At 40.6% G+C, this 5216-nt stretch overlaps 1 protein-coding gene across 5 annotated transcripts in view; it reads left to right on the top strand.

Moving 5' to 3' along the window:
• Window positions 1–5216, top strand: part of ncs1b (neuronal calcium sensor 1b) — a 28234-nt gene that overhangs the window by 8906 nt on the left and 14112 nt on the right. The window lies entirely within an intron of this gene.

Genomic DNA, 5216 nt, shown 5'->3' with positions numbered 1-5216 from the left:
GTAAGTACCATGTGACCATGTCTTCCTGTTCAGTTGAGATGCAACATATGACAAAAAAGACAGATGCCATGGTGTTCTTGGTAGGTCTTTATTTGAGTTTGAATCCTCTGGTAGGTAGGCTTTGACGGGTGTCTTATGTGTCTGCACAACATGAAACCCATCCAAGACAGCCCCAACTCGATCCCTTCCATAACAGCTAGACAAGATGAGTCAGAATATACATGTAGACCAACAATCTTAACTCACACACACACACACACATATATATATATATATATGTCGGCACCCTGAAACATTAAAGAGAAGATTGCAGTTTAGATGGTGCAACAGACTATGATGTTCCATTATGGTGTTCCATTGAGACATGAGTATGCAGATGGTGTCTGGGTTGTGAGAGCTGCTCTCAGAGATAGCGAAAGCAGGCTTGCCAGTGGGAGAGATAGTTTCCATGGCGGCACTGAGCAGTATACAGCACCGGTACAAGAGAGCAAATACCCCCCCCCAAACCCAACTCCCACTTTCACCACGAGCGGCGCAAGCTGTACACATAATGATGACATCTCGTTGTTTATTCCGCCATTGTTGCATGAATATTTTATTCATTCCATCAAGTGACACAAATTAGGGCTTACATTAAGGCTACACGCCACGTTTATTTGGACCATTTAATTGGAACAGTAGGCCTCCGTTTGTGGTGTCCACAATAGTAAAAGCTGTCATGTGGATCACTGAGTGTGATGAATGTGCAAATACATAACTAACGTAAATCAGCAGGCAAATGAATGCACAGCCAAATGTAACACATTCACATCCGCCGCGCTGCCGTAGCAGTGAAATCGCACGATGCCGCTGGGTGACGACGCTTTATTTTGACCCAGCCCAAACAGATATGCTGTTTTACACGTTTCATTAAAACAATTTTGCAGCTTTTTACAGACCAAAAAAAAAAACAACAAAACATACAGTAGCTTGTGTGTTAATAGTGGAGTAGTCGCACACTGGTTGTTGTTCTGTCACTGAGGGGTGGGGGGAGGTTGGGAAACTGGCAACCATTGGCTTCTTAATGATGGTGTTTGGTGCACGCTCAACTTCACAGAGGGGGCAACACGGACAGCGGCTGAGGCCGGAAATTGCAGTGTTGGGGACGAAGGGGCATCTTGCTTGGATGGGCTGTCTTCCGCTGGCAGTCGTCAGCTTCCTCATTTCGTCCTTTTCTTTCTCCCCCCTCCTATCCAACCGCTTTCTTTACCCCCTAATTGCCTCTCTCAGAGCATCAAATGAAAAAGTGTAATTATAGTTTTATCAGCTAAGCATTGCACCGGGGGCATTAGGGTTTTTTACACTTCGTCCCCATTATGTCCACATTTGGACTCTTATCGCTTCATTTTTTTTTTCAATCTCATGTTATCTGTCCCCTCTTATTTCTATTTATTCACTCTCATTCTATGCCTGTACAATCTCATCATCTTTCTTCCATTTTTTGGTCCCATTTCTTCTGTTTTATTACTCTAATAATATAAAGGCTAATGCTGAGGCCTTGTCTGTCCATGCTAAAACACAAGAGAGATTGTACAAATCATAGAAAGTGCATAAAATGCATAAGCAAGTGTAACGTTTTTAGGTCATTGTAACCTGAGGTTTATTATTTACAGCATTAATCAGACGCTGTTATCCAGAGCGACCTAAAATCAGTAGTTACAGGGACAGTCCCCCCTGGAGCAACTTTTAGGGTTACATATCTTGCTCAGGGACACAATGGTAGTAAGTGGGATTTGAACCTGGGTCTTCTGGTTCAAAGGCGACTACCACCACTAGTATTTAGCGCAACTGAAACACAAGTGCAGTCCAACCACGAGCTAGTATGTTGCAATTAATGCAATTATCATAGTGAGGAGCACAATGAACTCATGCTAGACTGACTCCTTCTTAGTTTTGTGTGGGCATAAAAAGAACAAACTTTTACAAGTGCAGCATGTTCCACAGCCAGTAGACACTGTTGTTATATATACTGTGACACCGTTTGCAGTTGTGAATTTGTGTGACTTTCACACCCTTGCACATCCCCACTTGTCAGAACTTAGTCTGTGTAGGCTAATGTGTCCAAACAGTAGATATTTGGAATCACTTGCTTTGATTTTTGGTCTGCCTGTCTTGACCGGATACAAATCTGACAAAATTGTATTTGTCATTTCACTCCAACATTAGGATAATATGGGATAAAGAGAACAATATTATGCTACCATTGGCTATTACCAATGACTCCCCCTCCTTCTCCTCCTTAGTTTATTATCAGACACACCCAACTGAGTGTATGATCTTCATGATTTTCAGAAGACATTTTTATCTGAAGGTTTGTTAAATAGCAAATATTTATAATGCGATGAATGTTAGAGATTGAAATAGCAGGCAATCACGCAGTCATCTTACCCATATTGCAAAGATGGACTGTCCAGTCACAGATGTGTTTCTTATTGAAATTATAAACATTTCTGGCAGCCATGAGGTTGCTGGTTCGAATGGGTTGGGTTCAATTAGAAAATAAGAAAGTAGGTAGGCATCAGTGATCAATATGGGTCCCTATACCATTTACCAGTTTATAAAACGTTCATTAGGTCTCATATTCTAATGTTAGATGTATGGACACTCCACATGCACAATACTTATAACACCATAATACTTATTATTATACACAAATGATACATATAAATGCTGTTCAGAGAATAAATTTGGTCTTTGGTAAGATTGCTGCACTAAAATATAGAATACAGTAACGTTTTTATTTAGACTTAGACTTGTACTGGTTCTAACCACAGCCTTGTATTTGCATCAGTCATTCCGACCTTGATAGTCATAAACATAAATGTTTAGATATTTGTAATGGAGTGGCCTAGGGAGGAAAAGCTGCCAACAAGTGCTCAGGGTATGTGGAAACTATTTCCAGACGGTTGGAAAAGCATTCTGGGTGGAGTCATGAGACCGACTCGAGATTTAGTGTGAATAGAGGTCATTCATTCATATACAATTATACATTTAACACATTTTGGGGGTTACTGGATAATTCTAATTCAGCCATTTCTTCGATGTCTACCTACCTGTCTGTCTATCTATTTATCTATATCTACCTATACTTGTATATTTTGAGGAAATGGAAGATGTTCCTGCTTTTAAATGTGATTTTCTGTACTGTACTGCAATGGCCTGCTGTCCTTGCCTGCACCGAGTAGCCACTCACTACGGTACTGTGGTAAATTACAATTACACTCAGCATACGTCATGTTGTACGCTGAGATTTTAAGTCCTTTTAAACACACACCAGTGCTGTCTGACCTTATAAAGGGCAAAACCTGGGGTTACCTACTCTCCACTTCAGCAATGAGAGGCCATTAGCTGATCTACTCTGAAGCAGCGTGAAAAGAGCAGGCTGCAATAAATGACTTTTTGTTTTTTTTGTACCTTGCAGTAGTCTAAGTTATCCGTCAGACTCAAATGGAAGGCTGGTTGTGACAGTGCTGTAACTGGATGCTTGCTGGCAAGCACAGCGAGGCTTTCTTGCCGAGCTTCCAGCAACTCTGTCCATCCCCTCCGGCCTGATTGCATTACTTTCCCCTCTCCTTTGACCGAGTTACGCAAAAAAAACTTGATTACAGCCCAGTCGGTAAGGCTTGCTTCTTTTTAAATGGCAGCTTAGGCCGCCTGACTGTGGAAAAGGCTCTTGTCTAGCAAGTTTCTGTTTTTCATGAGTGGGCTCTGGAAATGACTGCATTGTTTGCAGCTTGTGTGAAAATATCACCCTTTCTGTAGCAAATACCAACCCACATTACAGGGGTGATAAAAGTAAGGGAGGTTGGCAGCTTTGTTAAGCGTAAATGTTCATAACCACGCTGATTGAGGTTCTGTCAAAAGAGAGGAGGGACATCATTCTCTTGTCATCTTTATGAACGTATCCGCCCTGTGTGCAAGAAGGAAACGCTTTAAAGCAGTAAATCACATATGATAACCTGATCCTGACGTGACCGTTGTTATGTTGCGGTCTGTGGAATCCGTTTTCACCCTCTTCCCCACACCCTCCAACAAAATGAACTCCACATTCATGCAGTGGAATGCATTCATTTTTAATGAAATTGATATTATGGAATAGATGGAAACAAACTTGTGTAGACAAGTGGGCATTATACACAAACATGCTACATCGGTAAAACTCACTAATATCCATGGTTTGTCCAAATTCGTCTTTTATGCCACATTTTCCACATCGCTGAAATAACAGGGGCCTGTTTTAAGGGTGCACTATACTGTATAGAGACAGGAATGTTTATTAGAGCAAAAAATGTTTTTGACTGAAACATGAAAGACTGCATATAGACTATTATAACGTCTCCCGTGCTGGACAGTATAAATGCAGGGGCATAATCCTTTGAGACGTGATTCTTCTTCTTCAGTTAAAAATACAACATTCTGACCCATATATGCCTATGATAAAGAAAGCATCAGAAACAGAGTGTTGTGTTGCTCAGCCTTTTAAATGGGGCACTATCCCCACAAGGGTCCTTGCTCTCATGTCTATCTTTTGAATATATTTTGATACCACTGATCGAACGATCCAAATGATTCCACATGATCTGTCATAAATGTTGATGAAAGAAAATGTTTGCCTTTTTTTTTTTACCATTATTACAACATCTTCATTAAACACACTGGCAAAGAGCAGACAACCGGCTGTAACTTTGGAAGCTGTAAGTGAGGATTCTGAGTTTGTCAGTCAGCTGTTTTGTTAGTAAAGACCACAGAAATATTTATGTATTTATGGCCAGACTGGTTGAATGGTGACTGCTAAATACTACTAATTTATTTCCTGCTAGTTATTTAAACTGCTGTGGCAGTTTAAAAATAGTGGCACTACACTAGCAAACTGTTATGAAATATTGCATAAAACATATACTGTCATTTTTCAGACACCATGAAATGATTATGAACCAATTTTGATAATTCACTGCTAACCATTTTGTGTTTAAGAATGACACCTTCGTGTACATCAGCCCTAATGTAGCCTCCTTATGTAACGCCGGGCTCTGAAGTGAAATATTAGGCCAGTTCCTGTGAAGTCAAATTTAGTTTAAAATAGACTCGGTGGCAGCATTTGACAGGTGCTACAATGCGGTCTGTGAAATGTACAAATGTGTACTCACTATCTAGGGCAGCAGCTCTGTGTCCATTCA

Source organism: Denticeps clupeoides, chromosome 11, assembly GCF_900700375.1.
Source record: "Denticeps clupeoides chromosome 11, fDenClu1.1, whole genome shotgun sequence".
Lineage (NCBI taxonomy): Eukaryota > Metazoa > Chordata > Actinopteri > Clupeiformes > Denticipitidae > Denticeps > Denticeps clupeoides.
This window is presented reverse-complemented; position numbering and strand designations above follow the sequence as displayed.